Genomic DNA, 17,243 nt, shown 5'->3' on the forward strand with positions numbered 1-17,243 from the left:
GCACACACTCTCTTCTGAAGGAGATTCGGGGTAGAAGCCCTGTGTGTAAAGCCTCCAGGAGAGAGGGCATTCCCTCAGATCTTGCCTGTGGGCTCCCCAGACGCATCTGGTGAGTCACTGTGAGAAACAGGATGCGGGACTAGATGGGCCTTGGGCCTTATCCAGCAGGACTGCTCTTATGAACATTATAATCTGTTTATAATTTGAGTCTTTTCTTTCCCACAACTCAATATTTCAAATAATATACTGCTCTGAAAATGAAGTGGGCTATAGGGAAAAAGCCTCTTTTGTTAAAACAAAACAAAACAAAACAGGAACACACAAAATGCAAATTCAGAGAAAGACAACTTAAACCACGCTGGCAGAATTTCTCATCAAGCCCTGGATGATTTAGTTCCTGGAACTCTATTAAATTTTGTTTCTATAAAAGAAATGGAACCTTTTGGAAAAGTGAAACATTAAATCAAAGAAAATTCGCTAATGATTCCATTGCTTTGAAAAGACAGCTTGAAAGAACTGTCTCCCCTCTGCACCCTATTTTATTTTCTTACATTACTTATGATTGTCAGAATATTAAAGTGAGAGAGTTTATCTCGATTAAATTATGAACGGGCTTCTAACATAGATGTTTCCAGTAAAGTAAGCAAGAGAGCCAGCTATTGGATCTTGCCAGTTTGCTTTGGATGCTATAAAAGATGCAGCCACCGGGTTCTACCAAATTTACAAGAGGTAATAATATATTGTACCCAACTTTCTGTCTTGAGTCACATGGCCAACAGGCTTTGTGATAGCCGTTCAAAACTCACTTGTTATCCTATCATGTGCAACCATGGTTGCTGCATGCAAGAACTGCATGTGGCTTGCACATCCTTGCAAATGCTTGAAGAATTACTATAGTATAATATGTGCTTTGCAAGCATACGGTAATAACAACTCTTCATATGAAGGTTTTTTCTAATGGCTGCTTGCTTGGTACCCACTGAATCAGAAAGGCACATTTATAAGGCCGGAGTGGCAAGGGAGCTCCAGTAATGTCTGTAGGAAACAGCAGTGTATCTTGAACAGGTGAAACTGTTCCTTCACACAACCGGTGTGAGAACAAGCCACATAATCTGCCTGACCCATGTGATTGCCATCAGAGTGATGCAGCCATCTGGGGAGAACTCCCATGCCAGTCTGGGCCAAACTGAATGTTGTGATGACCCCAACCCTGAGCAGCAGCCTGGGCTCCGACACAGATGGGGAGGAGCCAGCCAGCTCACGAAGGCCAGCAACACCAACAGTGGAGGTGCTGGATCAAACTGGTACCCTGTCAGAACGAGTGAGCCTGTCAGCCAGGAGTCCCCTGGGCCAGAAACCCCTGGGCTGGGACCAGTGGTCCCACTAATATTTTTCATCTCTGTGCAGAATGAGTTTTGTTCTGGGTGCTAGTATCAAAGCAATCTGCGTGCACCTGCATTCAGAATGGAGCCTTCCCGATTCAACCTGAGCAGGATTGAAAATGAACTGAGCAGACATCCAAAAATTCGTGAGCATGCACACGCCTTAGAGGCAACAGTGGCTGGGACCAGTGTTCCCTATAACAGGGATCCCTAGATGCTGTTGACTACAGCTCCCAGCACCCCCAGCTGCAATAGCCTTTACTTGGTGATTATGGGCGTTGTAGTCAGCAACATCTGGCAGTCCCTGGTAGAAGGAACACTGGTGCTGGGACCCCAGAGTGAGCACTTTCTGGGGCAAAGTCCTCAAAAGGACCAGGCAGAGTCTGGGACAGGTTATCTGGCTCAAGAGGGTTATAATCTTATTTCTTTATTATTTATTTCTCTATGTATATCACTTTGGGAACTTTTGTTGAAGAGCAGTATATAAATATTTGTAGTAGCAATAGTAGTAGTAGTAGTAGTAGTAGTAGTAGTAGTAAAGCCTCAGTTGAACTTCAGGGCTTATTGGAACAAGGTGTTGACTTGGAGCTGTCTAAGATCCTGTAATTCCTGCCTACCCTGCTCTGACACTGACTATAGCTAGGTTTGCAATCCTCAGGTGACTGACAGGACAGTACACTACAGCGTATATTACAAGGGTTTGTAGGATTCTTTTTCTTTTTGGTTTTGGTTTTTTTAGAGAGAGAAATTCTATGGAGGGAAGGACCAGAATCGAGAGGGACTTCTTATCCTTTCGCTGCTAACCATTTCTTATTATTTAAAATATTTGTTCAAAATATTTGCTTCCCCCCCCCCCCACCAACTGGTTTTCCCCTCCTGAGGAAATATAGGGACCCTCCATATCTTCCTGGCAGATGGGAAGCACTGCAAGCAACTGAAGTTGGGGAGTGGGATTCAAGACACGTGGTGGGAAGGAAAGAATTAAACATCCTTATTAAAATTTCAGCTTCCTATGGGATGCTTTTTTTCTTTTCCTTAAAAGAAGAAATTATTTTCCTCAAACATTCATTGAAGAAAAGAATCAACTACTTTGAATTTAATTTAAGCTGCCCGGAAATGAAGGCTTAAAGATCTTCAGAACTTAAACATTTTAAATAAAATCAACCCAAATGAGCTTCTTGGAGTGAGGGCAGATACAAATGAGATGAATGGTTTGGGCATTAATTTAGTTCCTTGGCTGCAAGAGGATGGTAATTGTGGATTGTGGGCCCCATATGACTATTCAAGGCATAAAGTCCACAGAACCTCACCTTTGATTTTAATGAAATAAAAAATGCTAGTCCTCATGGCTGAATAGTTGTTTGAGTACATTATGATAATCATTTCCAGTATGGCTCTCAGTTCTAAACAAATGATCCACCACTGGAGCTCTCCACTATTTGTGGAGAGAAATAAAGGTAATTTCCTAGAATCATCGACTCAAAAACAAGACTTAGAGGTCCTCACTGGAAGCTTGCACTAAGACAATATTTACTCTATTCAAACTATCCCTGAAAGATATCCATCCAGCTTCTTAAAGTGTTCCAGTTAATAGTCTCCTTAAGCAGAAGGTTGCCAGTTCTAATCCCCACTGGTACTATATCAGGCAGCAGCGATATAGGAAGATGCTGAAAGGCATCATCTCATACTGAGCGGGAGGATGTAATGGTAAACCCCTCCTGCATTGTACCAAAAGAAAACCACAGGGCTCTGTGGGCATCAGGAGTTGAAATCGACTTGATGGCACATTTTACTTTACTTAACACATTCAAAGATTCAGGTAGGAATACCACAAGCGTTGAATCTGCATGTAATATTGTGGCTTTGTGGCAGGATTTCTTGCTGACAATACATTTTATTCATCTCTATACCTAAAGTCAAAGGCAGCTTTTGGATAAGCTTTTAGGGCACTTTCTATGGCTGCAGAGAGAGAGAAATGAGCGATACCATTACATCAGAGAATGTATAGATTAGAAGAAGAAAAATAGTTGTTTCCCCAAACCTGATTAAATTCAACTAAAAAAAAGCAACCAGAGGTAAATGTAGATTCTAGTATTTGAAATATTAGTATTCTAGTATTTGTAGTACAATATTTGCACAGTGGGGAAGTAACTTGCCTAGGGAGCAAGAGGTTCCCGGTTAGAATCCCCGCTGGTATGTTTCCCAGACTATAGGAAACCCTGTATTGGGCAGCAGCAATATAGGAAGATGCTGAAAGGCATCATCTCATACTGTGCGGTAGGAGGCAATGGTAAACTCCTCCTGTATTCTACCAAAGACAACCACAGGACTCTGTGGTCGCCAGGAGTCGACCTCGACTCGACAGCACAACTTTACCTTTATTTGTAGTATAGATTGTAGTATTTATAGCCACTGATAATGAACTCACGTGGTGGGGGGTGGCAGGAACAAACTGTCGATTAGAATATCTGCAGAGAGCCCTCAAAGGGCTATACATATCTACAGATGTTCTAACAGGGAACGGAGCTTGGAGACACAATGCCACTTCACTCTACATGAGTTCATTATCCGCAGACTGAACATCTGCAAAAAGCTTTTGAAAATTCTGACCTTGGTCTATTGAAACGATATCTTCCAAGCCATTGGCTCACTTGTTTCTAAACATTCAGATGGCTCAGAAGTCTAAAAAATCCATAAACACACAAAGGTTATGACGAAGTCAAAGAGAGAGACAAGGTAATATATTTTTCTGGGCAAGAAAAATGTGAGAACCCTGTAAACCCACACAGGATGCCTAAAGGTTTCCAGAGGCCTGTGTGAGAGCTGGGGTGAGGTTGTGGGTGGCTATTTCTGAATCTAGGCCTAAATGGTGTGCTCTCTAGCTCAGGGTATCTGATAGTAGTTGCTGGGGCTGCTCAGTTTGACAAACTGCATCCCTCCTGAAGGGCAGCAGGTAGGAGAGACTGCTCTGTTGATCAGCAAGGGTAAAAGGCCAGGTTTCTAGTGTTTGTACAAGGCCTGACTGGCCAGTGCTGAGACTTCATACTGGTTTCACACCAACACCTTTCTGTGCCTGAAGAGGGACCTGACTCCTGAGCATACACATCCCACAGGGGTTATTACACTAGGTGCCAATCTCTGTGTCCCAGGAGGTGGCCTGCCAGCATACAGCACAGCTATTTTGCTAAAGCTAAGCAGGTCTAGGTTGGTTCAGCACCTGGATGGCTGACCTAGAAACAGCCTGTATGCTGCCTTGAGTTTCATGATGGGAGACAGGCATACCATACACCAAATAATAATAAATAAGTGTTCATTTGCATGTTGGAAGCTGCACCCTTTTTAAAAAGTGAATGGGGAAGAACTCATACACACAAGGAGCTTTATGCCACAGGGGACTCCTCACATACAGGAGGGTTTCTCTAATAAAAAGCAGAGGTGTTCTTACCCCTGGACTTCCAGGTGGATGTCCTGGACCTCCACACCCCCTGGGGGCCCCCAAATCCTCTGTCCCAGGTGTGGTGAGGTCACCGCGCCTAGCCACAGGCCCACACTGCACCCGGCAGCTGAGCGTGACTGTGACCTATGCTGGGCAGCCACACTCTGCAGCTGCTTTAGAGACAGAGCAGGGAGTGGGGAAAGAAATATGTGGGATGGGAATATATTGAGTTGTGTGTTGAAATGTTTCTGCTCATGCATACTTGCATAAATATACCTGTTTTATATTCTTAACATCCTTGTGAATTCAGTTGTTGTTTGTGCCCTCAAGAACCCACGTCTTAAAAATTGTGTGTGTGTGTGTGTACGGGGATGATGCTTAACTTGCAGCAGGGGAGCGGGGGACGGGCTCCAAAAGCCTTTAGGTCCAGGCTCCAAAATTACCTAGGTGCACCTCTGATAGAAGGTGTATCATCTCTGCACATTGCTCAGCAAGCTTGGGTTGCCCCTTCATGGAAGTGAATGGAAAAACCCTTGCAAACCAGGGAGAGATGTGTAAACATTAGGCTTGAGCCCGAAACATTTCGGCGGCCATTGAAAAGGCCGCCGAAACGTTTCGGGTGGTGGGGGCGATTCGGCGTTTCGGCGGGGGTAGGGCTTTAAGGGCGGGGGAGAGTGTACTCACCCCCCCCCGCCGCATTTCCCCCGCCGGCGCTCTCGGAATTAGAAGCCCCTCGGGACGGCAGCGTTCCTCCCTGCCGTCCCGTTGCCCCCGTCGGCCGGAAGTGGCCGGAAGTCCCGTTTGCGCGTGCGCCCGTCATGCGCGCGCGCGTACGGCCGCGCGCGCACACGACGGGCACACGCGCGAACGGGACTTCCGGCCACTTCCGGCCGACGGGGGCAACGGGACGGCAGGGAGGAACGCTGCCGTCCCGAGGGGCTTCTAATTCCGAGAGCGCCGGCGGGGGAAATGCGGCGGGGGGGGTGAGTACACTCTCCCCCGCCCTTAAAGCCCTACCCCCGCCGTGCCGAACAACCTTTCGTGCACATCCCTAGTAAACATCTACATTCATAAGAAATTGATGTCAGGATCAATCCCATCCTGTTCTGAGCCTTTTAATTAACCAGCATTATGCTGCAGCCAGGAGGAAGGTTTTAAGCACCTCCTGGAATAATAGAGTGCATTGATCCTAATCGGTGGGGTGGGGGGAGGTTAGCTTAAGCATTAAGTCTCCTTTGCAATTGTTTGAAAAGAGGAAATTAGATTTGTCTCATGTGTCAGTCAATAACTTCTATCATTTATTTTAATAAATCCATCAGCATGAAGGGTGAAAGAATGCTGCTCTGGTTGACCTTGAAGCTATTCTCATGCTCAGCCCAACTCGGGCTAGGGCAGACCAGCCCGGGTTAGGCTGCTTGTGTGGAGTGCCGGGATTGCTCTTAATCCCGGTGCTCCCACCCTGCCTAACCCTACCTTTAGCCCCAGCCTTTAGCCCAGGGCTGCTCAACGTTGGCCCTCCTGCAGATGTTGGCCTACAACTCCCATAGTCCCTGACTATTGGCCACTGTGGCTGGGGATTGTGGGAGTTGTAGTCCAAAAACAGCTGGGGGGGCTGAGTTGAGCAGGCCTACTTTATCTAGGGTTAAGGCTGCGAGCATGTCCTTAACCCTGGTGCCAGGGTTGTGTGTATGCAGAGGCTGCACGCAACCTGAGCATGCAGCAAGCCATGCATTGAGGGATGCCGGTGGACTCCCTCCTCTGACTCCCTGCTCTGCCACTCCCCATGGCATTGCTCATGTGCCGCGGCCAGCAGCAGAGTGAAGTGGGGAGGGAGATTGTGTGCAGGGAGGCAGACAGAAGCCTGCCTCCTTGCCAGCCCTCCCCGTCCATCTGGGAAGAGGCCGTGTGCATAACTTCCTTCTCTCTCAAAACATATTTGGATGCATACATTTGGCATCCATATTGCTCTGAACCTGAATATCAAACATTCTTTTTCTCCATCTCAGTATAGAACTTTAAATGGATAGTTTGGTTGTAGTTTAATTTATTACCATCATAGGTAAGCAAAGAATTCTAATGGATATTGATGCTGTGCTGAATTCATTCTCCCCTCGCCAGCCACCCCCACTCTCTTCCTCTCTTCTTCAGTATCTGTCTTCCAAAGAACAAACTGTGCCAGTATCTAAAGGGTTAAAACACTGGACCAAAAGATCTGACCCATTTTACAGTTCTCATCTCACTTTATCCCATTTAAAGATTTAATCCGAGGATCATTGTGAACTGGTTGTTGGTGGTCATAAAATGCAACCTAGAGAGCATTCACCTTCCCAGGCATTCTGGACAATTGCTTAAAGTGCAAAAGAAAAGGGGTGCTATTATTTACTTTATAACAGAAAAGGATGCACAAAACCATAGTTTTTTAGATATTTTAAAAATATTAGATATTTTCACCTTGCAGTTATTTCAGGGACTGAAACACTCTTTTAATCTAATATCTCATTCAGTGGGTATTTAGAAAAACATGTGTATGTCTTAAGAGGCTGCTGAGGGGAGGTGGGGAATATCCACAAATTTCATATTGAAGTTGAGCAAATTTGGGGTCTGAATGTACTTCCAAAAAGATCAGATATTTGGAAAGTTGTTTAAAATGATATAATAGATCAAATTGTGACTCACTTGGCAGGTTTTGAATCTCCTTATTATGCTATACTTTGATAACCTATGACTCACAAAATAGATTAATTCTTCTCTTTCTGTTGACTTTTACATCCCTCTAGTTTTTCTTCCCTCTAGTTTTATCTCATTAGTTCCGCCCCCCTTGCTCTTCTCTTTTAGATCCATTGATATGTTCCTACTATGAGTTCTTGGATAGCTTCCCATGGAAATGTGTTGCATCATGAATTAAGGAAGCAAGAACTGGTTCAGCAAAGAGTGTTGAAGGAATGATGCCTACCCTTAAATATGTTCCTTTCCTGGTTAAGAAGTATGTTTTGAGATTTCAGTTTATAGGTCTACAGCACCGTAGAAGAGCATCTGCTTTGTATGCAGCAGGTCTCGAGTTCTGTCTCTGGAAGCATCTCGTGGTAGGGCTGGGAAAGACTTCTGCCTGAAACCTTGGGAGAGTTCCTGTAGCCAGAGAGGTTGTTCATACTACCAGCCTTTTCTGAGTAGGAGAGGATTAACCAGGGTACAGAAGCTCATCTGGAGCCTCAAAACCCTCTCCTCTCCATTGTCTGTCAAGCTGGGCTACCCAGCTTTTCTACCCTGCCCTTAACCTAGGTTGGATGGAAACATATGCTATCCTACCTCTTTGTTTGTGTGGGTGCCTGTGGTAGCTTTTGCAGCTCCCAGGCCTGGCAACCATAGAGTGCTGTGGCTTGCGAGGCTAGGGGGAGGAGCCCTCATGCATTGGCATGGGATGCCTCTCTGCTTCTTGTGCATTGCATTCTGGGATAATGGAGGACTTCTTCCTGGTTTCTGTTGATCACTGCTGCTAGGAATGTGCACAGACTGGTTCGGAGGCCATTCTAAAGGCCTCCAGACCGGTCCGGTCACTGGGTGGTTTTGGTTCGGGTGGGGAGTTTGGGGGCTTCCATTAAGGGCGGGGGGGGGCTTTACTTACCCCTCCCGCGCTTTCCACACACTGCCGCCGTAATTATTGAAGAAATTGCTCCTCCGATGGCTGTTCCTATTTTTAAAAATGGCTGCCCCCTTGAAGCCCTGGCCCCCTGCTGCTGCCTTGAAGCGCCCTCCCACCCCCTTAAATCTCGCCCCGGGCCCTTAAATCATGCCCCGATAACATTAAGAGGCGGGCGGCGGGGAGATGTCCTCCCGCCCCCTTCCCTGCTAGGCTGCAAAAGACTTTAGAAAGGCTTCTGCGCGCGCACGCGCAGAAGCCTTCCTAAAGTCTTTTGCAGCCTAGCAGGGAAGGGGGCGGGAGGACATCTCCCTGCCGCCCGTTTCCCTGCCGGTCTGCAAAAGTACTTTTACTTTTGCAAAGAACTTTGCAAAGAACTGTTTCTTCTTTGCAAAGTTCTTTGCAAAAGTAAAAGTACTTTTGCAGACCGGCAGGGAAACGGGCGGCAGGGAGATGTCCTCCCGCCCCCTTCCCTGCTAGGCTGCAAAAGACTTTAGGAAGGCTTCTGCGCGCGCACGCGCAGAAGCCTTCCTAAAGTCTTTTGCAGCCTAGCAGGGAAGGGGGCGGGAGGACATCTCCCCGCCGCCCGCCTCTTAATGTTATCGGGGCATGATTTAAGGGCCCGGGGCGAGATTTAAGGGGGTGGGAGGGCGCTTCAAGGCAGCAGCAGGGGGCCAGGGCTTCAAGGGGGCAGCCATTTTTAAAAATAGGAACAGCCATCGGAGGAGCAATTTCTTCAATAATTACGGCGGCAGTGTGTGGAAAGCGCAGGAGGGGTAAGTAAAGCCCCCACCCGCCCTTAATGGAACCCCCCACCCCAGTGCCGGACCGCAGCTCCGCGGTTCCGTGCACACCCCTAACTGCTGCACCGTTCATCTGGGTGCACAATCAGCAGAGGCAAAAGGAGTCTCCAGTCATCTGGGGGAAGGTAGGTAGGTTCCTGCCTCCCCCCCCCCGCCCCTCTCCTATTTGTTAGTGTGAATGTTCCAGTATAGAAAATGCTGAGCTAGATGGACCACTAGTCTGACTTGGTATAAGGCAGTTTCCTATGTCTCTTTGTAAGGATGTTTGATCTACTGGTTCTCATTGATGGGTCTGTGGGCTACTAGATACAGATGGAGCACCAGTGGGAAATAGTGGGATGGATACTGGATTGAGGCAAAGGTTTGTAACCAGCTCATAGAAAAAACAGACCTTTCTGTGAAGAAAGATTAAGAAAATCCTCTCAAGCAATTTCTTCAGTGTTTCTTAAATTATTCTGGTCAACAATTATGTACATTGAAGAACTTTTACTTGGGCTGTGTACAGATGGTTGCTTTGCAGAGGTAGTATTGTAGAGCTCAGCTGTCAATGCACACAGTAAACACATTGATATTTCCTATCCCATCATGGTCTCTAATTGAACTAGTTTTGTAGGTGTTTATAGTTGATCAAAGTAGTGCTGCTGCAATAGAAGTATACAGTATATGTTTGGATGTGACTGTCACAAATTCCTACAGGAGTGGTCCATTATTACAGGGGTGCAGATTCCTCCCCCGCCACCCAGCACGTGGGAATTCCTCCCTCATTTTACTGAGCACCCTCCTATCAAACCTGATAACCCATGTCTCACCCCAAAGTGTATTTATCCTTCCTGCCAAGCCTAGTACCTATGTTTCCCCCCCCCCAAACATCTTTCCCAGAAGATGTTTCCTCTCTTCCCCCCCAAAATTAATAATTATTAATAATAATAAACTTCATTTGTTAGCTGCCCCATAACAAATTGTTCTCTGGACAGCTCATAACAACACAACTGTAAAAACATCCAGTTAAAACACATAACACAAAACAAACAGATAATAATATAAAATGCAATACAAAACATGTTTTTTAAAAAAATTAGAAAACCATTTTAAAAAGCCTGAGTGAATAAAAAGGTCTTTACCTGGTATCTAAAAGAACAAAGTGGCGATGCCAGGCAAGCCTCACTGGAGACGTTATTCCATAAACAGGGTGCCACCACAGAAAAGACCCTCTCCCTAGTAGCCACCTGCCTCACCCCATCTGGCAGAGACATTTAGAGCAGGGCCTCTAAAGAAGATCTAAAGGTCCATGTCGGGACATATGGGGCAAGGCACTTTCTCAGGTAACCTGGTCCCAAGCCGTTTAGGGCTTTAAATAAAACCAGCACTTTGAATTGGGCCTGGAAATGGAGGGAGTGCAGATGACAAAGCACTGATGTGATAAGATCAAAATGCCAGCCCCAGTTAATAATATTGCAGCCCTGTTTTGGACCAGCTTCAGTTTTTGGACCGTTTCCAAAAGCATCTCCACAATCCACATACAGTGCACTTCAGTTATCTCTAAGTGAGAGGTTACCAGAGCACGGGGAACTGTGGTCAAGCTAACTCCATTCAGGTAAGGTTGCAGTTTGTGCATCAGCTGACGCTGATAAAAGGTGCTCCGAATCACAACTTGAGCCTTTAGTGACAGTGCTGGGTCTATGAGCACCCTCAGACTGTGAACCTGGTCTTTTAGTTCCTTGATGAGTTGCTCACCAAGCCTTCCCTCCGTCTGTACCCCTGCATGACACAGTTGCCTACACCTAGACCAGAGGAAAGCTGGTCTTGTGGTAGCAAGCATAACTTGTCCCCTTAGCTAAGCAGGATCCACTCTGGTTGCATATGAATGGGAGACTAGAAGTGTGAGCACTTAAGATAGTCCCCTCAGGGAATGGATGGGCGCTGGTCAGTGGCGGAGCGTGACTGCCGGCGGCCTGTGTGCGGCCGCAGCGGACCCGCTCACCCACACCCCTGACGTCAGATATGGGGTTAGCCATGCCCCCGCATCTGACGCCAGATGCGGAGGGCCTGGTCTGGCTACTGAATGGAGCCACAAGGCTCCGTTCAGCAGCAGATGGAGTCTAGCTCCTGAAGGGGCCGCGCAGCCTCTTCAGGAGCTACTTAGGCTGGCGCTGCATTCTCAGCACAGCTAAGAGCGGCTCTTCCCTGCCTTAAAGGCAGGGAAGAGCCGCTCCTGGCCGCGTCGCGAATGCAGCAGCCATTTAACTCTCAAACAAGGGCTGCGCGGCCCCCGCTCAGGAGCTAAACCAGCAGGCGTGTGTCAGGGCCACGAGGCGTGGCCCCTGATTGGGCACGGCCTGGGTTTTTTGAACCCATTGGCCCAATGGTGGCTCCGCCCCTGGCTCTGGGAAGAGCAGAAGGTTTCAAGTTCCCTCCCTGGCTTCTCCAAGATAGGTCTGAGAGAGATTCCTGCCTGCAACCTTGGAGAAGCCGCTGCCAGTCTGTGAAGGCAATACTGAGCTAGATGGACCAATGATCTGACTCAGTATACAGCAGCTTCCAGTGTTCCTATGTTCCTATCCATGCCCTGAGCAGTTTGTTTGTTTGTTTGTTTGTTTGTTTGTTTTGGTAGTATGTTGTTAATCACTACCTATCTACATGCGTACTCGTACTCATGGAGCTCTTGAAAAAGGACCACAAAAGTAGCGCAAAGCTTCTTATTTATTTATTTATTACATTTTATATCCCGCTCTTCCTCTAAGCAGTCCAGAGCGGTGTACTACATACTTAAGTTTCTTCTCACAACAACCCAGTGAAGTAGGTTAGGCTGAGAGAGAAGTGACTGGCCCAGAGTCACCCAGCTAGTTTAATGGCTGAATGGGGATTTGAACTCGGGTCTCCCCAGTCCTAGTCCAGCACTCTAACCACTACACCACGCTGGCTCTCATTGGGCATTTCAAGGCTAGTACAAACATGCATGTGTATCATTTGATGATTCATAACTTAATGTAACTTAACTAACTCCATTGAAATGCATTGTGTTTAAGATAGCTTGAGGTGATAAAGTGCTGTCTGATCTGTAGCATTTGATCAGGGATGGTTTTTTCACACAATCACCATGAAATTGACTGAGTGAGAAGCCATTTTATATAATAATGATAATATAACTTATGTTATATACCACTGACTCCAAAGGCTCTAGGTGGTTTACAAAAATGAACCACCTGTTTTCATTTCTGTTAGGCTACCACCACAGATCTACTAGAAAGAAAGTCCAGTTGAACTCTGTGTGGTGCTTCTGAGTAAAGGTTTGTGAGGATCATGCTGTTAGTGTTAGAAATTTAATCTGGTCTACTTAATTTTACCACTCATAGGAAAATAGGAAGTTGCCTTATACTGGGTGAGACCATTGATCCAGCTAGCTCAGTATTACAAAGGACAAGCCTTTCTCTTCCTTCCGCCCCTCCAGCAAGCCTTTCCCTTCTGTCGTTACATTTGTTATCAGGCTACTGCGAGTGGATCAGAGCTAGTATCGCAGTAGCTGTAGATACAGAGTTTCTCCTTTTCCTCCTACAGAAACCATGGTTAATTTATAAGGCCTCTTTGTGAGTTGTGGTAGGGAGATCGCAAAATTCTTCAAATGAGGTTGTGGGGAGATACTTAATTTAGATCACGTTCGACTTCTCCTAGGTTCCATCCCTTCTCATTTTGGCTGCCTGAAAGCAGTAGCAGGTATCCCCCACCCATCCTCTTATGACCATCCTTGCAGTTTCCCAGCAGTAGTAAAAAGGTTATTATGATCGTAGACCAGCACATAAAAAACAACATACACAAATTACTATCCTAAGCCTACACAACAGGAGCAAGACAAACCTCTCAGATCACATATATTACCTGATAATAATAGTAATGGTATTAGTAATAATAATAAATAGTAAGCATTAGAATAGGGCTACTTAACCAACAATTGCAACAGGCACAAGCAGCTGCACAAAACTTGGCCACTTTATCTGTAATCCATAAGCTCTGATAACAGAGAAGAGAATAAAGATAAAGTTCCTCAGATAAAGTTCCTGGAATTTTTTGTGGAATTGATATAATAAAGGCTGAGCGCATATCACAATAAAAAGGGCAATGGAAAAGGATGTGCTCTACAGGTTCCACTTCCCTCCCCCCCTTCACAAGGACATATACTTTCATGATAAGATATATCATGATATCTCCCTTCCCAAAGAGCAGATGGCAATACATTGAATCAGGCTACGTTTGCAGCTTGGGGGTGTTTCTGGGCCCGACACTATCCTTGGAGGCTCAGGTGGCGGCGGTGTGCAGAAGTACCTTTTACCAGCTACGGCTGCTACACCAGCTGTGACCCTACTTGGAGAAGTCGGTCCTGACCTCAGTCACTCATGCTTTGGAAACATCCGGATTGGACTAATGCAATGCGCTCTGCGTGAGGCTGCCCTTGAAGAAGGTTCGGAAGCTTCAGCTGGTGCAGAATGCTGCTGAAAGGATGCTCGTGGCTGCAAGTCGCTTCACGACTATCACACTCATCCTGCGGCAGCTTCATTGGTTACTGGTCTGATTCCGAGCTAGATTAAAGTTGCTGGTCTTGACCTTTAAAGCTTTACATGGCTTGGGGCCGGGGTACCTGTCGGACTACATTCACTCATATGAACCTGCCAGGGCCCTCCACTCATCATCTCAGGCCCTGCTCATGGCCCTGCCATTGACAGAGATCCTTTGGGTGGGGACTAGAGACAGAGCCTTTTCAGTTGTGGCTCCTCTGCTCTGGAACACCCTCACTGTAGAGCTTCACCATGCTCCCTCCCTCAGTGTTTTTTAAAAAAACAACTAAGAACACAACTTTTTAAAGGGGCTTTTTACTGTTTTACCTGCTGCTTATATCTGGTAGGTTCTTTAGTTTTAACAGTTCTTAGTTTTTAGTTTTTTAAAATAACTTTTAATTTGAAATTTTAAAATCTGTAATTCTGATTTTGGCTTTAGCCTTGGTTTTTAACTTGTCTAGCTTAATTTGGTTAATTGTATTAGTCTGATCATCTCAGGCCCTGCTCATGGCCCCATCACTGACAGAGATCCAGTTGGCTGTAACTATTTTACACATGTTGTGAGTCGCCCCAAACTGTAGTGTACCAGAGGAGTGGGATATAACTATTTTAAATACATAATAAATCAATAAATAATGTAAACACCCTGAGAAATTTTGGAGTTATTAAGTTGGTTAGATAGATAGCAAGTGCCAAAGCATTCCTAGTGTGCCTAGGATGGTATATGTAGAAACTAAACTTAAATGTTTCTGTGATTCAGTGTCCCATAGTCATTGCTTCAGAGTGATTTTAGCTTTGCACACAGCCACTGAAGAGGGCAGGGGTGTGGGCGGGGTGAAGGCTGAAAAACTTTACCTTCCCCCTCAGAGGATCCAAATGTTGCTGGGAGTGTGGATGGTGCTACCAAATGAGCAGTGCTGCACCAGGCAATGCTGAGTGTCTCAGCCTCCAGGAGGTTTTTCACACATGGCTCTGTGCCTTGGGAGATGCCAGGCATTTTAATTCGAGGGATTAGATGGACCATTTGCATAGCCATCAGCACCTCCTTCGCATAGACATCAGCATCTCCAGCAACACTTTTGGAGAAAGCAGAAGCCCTGGAGTTTTTTTCCAAAAGCTGCTGGAAATCGAGGATTTTTTTTACTCCAGACATATCTCAGGCTAAGCCAGAATTCTCAACCTCCCTTCGGAGAAAAACAAAGCCCTGTCTGTCCTGATCCCTGATAGCCCGCAAGGAGGTCGGGTTAAATCCAGTGAATATGTGGACTAGTACACTCCAATAAGGAGTGGGTTCAGGGCAGCGGGGGCGGGGGGGGAGCCCTGTCTGTAGAACCTCCAAGTATCCCACAATGCACCATGTGCTGAGCATGGTGCATTGTGGTGGTGGGATCTCCCATCCGATGGGCACTCTAGATGCCTGTCTCTGTGTCTCCTTGGGCTGCATGTAGCTTGAGGAGTTGTAGTTGCAACTGTCCAAGCTATGTGTGCCTTTATGTAGGCCTGACCCACCCCTCCAGAACATAGATGAGTCATTGGCTCTTGCAGCAGCAATGAGTCGCTGCCAATTCTCTCTCTGAGCCTGGCTTTTATTCTGCCACATCGAAACTGAATGTTGAGTTTAGGATAAGTCACTGTGTGTTGAAATTGCATCAAAGGTGAAATTTATTTCCGACTCTTTATCTCATCTCTGACAGTGGTCATGGCTGAATATAAGAGCCTTGCTGGATCAGGCCCAGCATCCTGTTTCTTACAGTGACCCAACAGAAGCCTCTGGCAAGAGAGGTGAGGTTGCTATGATTTGCAAGATCTGTGACTTCTGCTCAAATGCTTCAGTGTATGTGCGTGTGTGAGAGTGAGTGAGTGAGTGAGTGTGTGTGTGTGTGTGTGTGTGTGTGAGAGAGAGAGAGAGAGAGAGAGAGAGAGAGAGAGAGAGAGAGAGATCAGTGTGTGTGTGTGGTTTTAAAATATTTTGTAATAAATAGGGGTCCAAGCTGATTCTTTCTCCTCATGTACCATTAGGTTCAGTCAGCCCTCCCACGAGTTTTGACATGAGAGGCCAGCTGATACAGGAGTGCAGAGTGGGAGTTGGAAATAGGGGACTTGAATTTACTTTTAACATAATAACTTTTTTTCTAAGCATAGACCCCCACCCCAAATCTTCAATTCCGGACCCTCTTTTAGAACTGTCATGGTTAGAAAGAGGATGTTTTCAAACAACTCTCAGAAAAAGTATGTCCAGAGTAGGCTTTTGTTGGGTTTAATGGCATGCAGTTTCACCTGTGGACAGATAAACTGGTTTCCAACATACCTTTTGTCCTATGTGATTTTAAATTTAACAGATACTGGAACTGACAGACGTTCGATTTTCAGACACTTTCCAAACTTTAAGAAACAGGCAGAAAATAGGAAGGACAGATGATGGAGGTCGGAAGAGGTCTTTTCTTTCATGTAATGCAGAAATGAAATGGGAAAATTAAAAAAGATTCTTATGTAAGCCCTGTAGACAGTTAAGCAATGGTAGTAACTGAAGATTTTTTAAAATATATTTTTCTGGTTATAAATAATCAAATATTAGCCTGGGGTTGGGGTGGGGAATCACAACAATTTTGCATTGCTGCCTCCTTTTCCTTCCTCTTTCCTCCCTGATATGTAATGTGACTGAGCTGATACAGTGCAATTTGCATGTTTTGGCCAGCAAGTCTATTTCCTTTGTCTTTCAGCTTCCCAGCTTGTTACACTATACTTATTTATAAAACGTTACCCATAATTGTCCCTCTCTCTCTTTTATATTGAGCTTTTGTAAAATGATTATTTCAGATTCCTACACTTTCAGCTTCCAAATGCATTTCAGTTTAGCCCTCAGGTCAACACAGCATTCAGAGGACTGAAAGATGCTTACAGAAATGTTAATTCCCCCCTCTACCACCACCACCACTTGTGTTCCAAATGTTGCTTCAATCATTCTAAAAGGACGGACTCCTGATGTTAAAGATTTGACTTACATGAGCACGTATACTACCAGCCTTTTCACAAAAGCTGGCTGCTTTAGTTGGTTGTTTGCCAGAGGAAAGAATTTTAGGTGGTGGGGCTATAAATTAAGTGCACACATTTACTTTCAGAGGCTGTTTCAGTTCTGTAATAGGGAATTACAAAATGCTAAAGATAACATCATGCACAAGTTCCACTTTGGACATTATGGAGAAATATAGAAAGAGGAAGTTCAAGGCTCTTGAAAAGCCACAGAATTGCCCAATGACTTTGACTGTTGTGCATGATTAATAGGACCCCAGGGAAGCTGAATTTGCTTCTCATTCACAATAAGTTCAGTGACAACTCAGATCAGCAATCTGAGGTGGGGTGGTGGTGGTGATTTTTCTCTTGCAGGTGTAAAAATGCTAATGGGGTCCTCATGGAAACAAGCTGTTTTGAAAGATCCAT

The 17,243-nt window shown here is 45.7% G+C and overlaps 1 protein-coding gene and 1 long non-coding RNA gene across 3 annotated transcripts in view; one reads left to right on the forward strand and one right to left on the reverse strand.

The window, feature by feature from the left end:
* Nucleotides 1-8,186, reverse strand: part of OPN4 (opsin 4) — a 93,777-nt gene extending 85,591 nt beyond the window's left edge. The window contains exon 1 of the mRNA XM_053309399.1: nucleotides 8,125-8,186. The gene's annotated coding sequence lies outside the window, so the exon portion shown is untranslated. The remainder of the gene's footprint in view (nucleotides 1-8,124) is intronic.
* A 1,089-nt stretch (nucleotides 8,187-9,275) lies between these two features.
* Nucleotides 9,276-16,528, forward strand: LOC128350753 (uncharacterized). Of its 2 annotated transcripts, XR_008319439.1 has the most exons (4): nucleotides 9,285-9,383; nucleotides 12,481-12,545; nucleotides 15,500-15,587; nucleotides 16,145-16,528. It is a non-coding gene; the product is annotated as an uncharacterized LOC128350753 (long non-coding RNA). The 2 variants fall into 2 exon arrangements; XR_008319438.1 differs by lacking the exon at nucleotides 12,481-12,545 and having other exon boundaries at nucleotides 9,276-9,383.
* Nucleotides 16,529-17,243: the final 715 nt, after the last annotated feature.

Source organism: Hemicordylus capensis, chromosome 3 (genome assembly GCF_027244095.1).
Source record: "Hemicordylus capensis ecotype Gifberg chromosome 3, rHemCap1.1.pri, whole genome shotgun sequence".
Lineage (NCBI taxonomy): Eukaryota > Metazoa > Chordata > Lepidosauria > Squamata > Cordylidae > Hemicordylus > Hemicordylus capensis.